The sequence below is a fragment of the Mastomys coucha genome, unplaced genomic scaffold (genome assembly GCF_008632895.1).
Source record: "Mastomys coucha isolate ucsf_1 unplaced genomic scaffold, UCSF_Mcou_1 pScaffold3, whole genome shotgun sequence".
Classification (NCBI taxonomy): Eukaryota; Metazoa; Chordata; class Mammalia; order Rodentia; family Muridae; genus Mastomys; species Mastomys coucha.
Genome location: NW_022196909.1, coordinates 3808195 through 3808647, shown reverse-complemented (window position 1 = coordinate 3808647; position 453 = coordinate 3808195).

Sequence of the window (453 nt, the reverse complement as noted above, 5' to 3'; positions counted from 1 at the left end):
ATACAAACACACACACACACATACAGAGATCCTTGTATAAAACCATATACTCATTCTTATGTATCCAGCATTTTCAATTATGTACATAAAAGCATGCAGACATACACACAAATGCAAATGTGTATACAAAAGTACACATCCATATGTATTCAGCTCTACTCATGCATGTGTGCACATATGTAAAATTGTACAACTCAGAACTGAATTCTATTCTGTTTATGATTAGACAAAATAGCTAAGGAAGAATGAGATTTAAGTGATATTATACATTTGAATGGAGCTATTTTTCCTCTAACTTTGCCTTTTAAAACAATGACAATAATTTATATGTTGACTTTTAGTAAGGCAATGGATAGCTCAAGGGGAATTTTGCTACTATGCTCTTCTCTTTCTATTATAAAAAGTATTTTATTTTTTTTTTCTTTTTTTTTTTAATTTTAGATATTTTCTTTA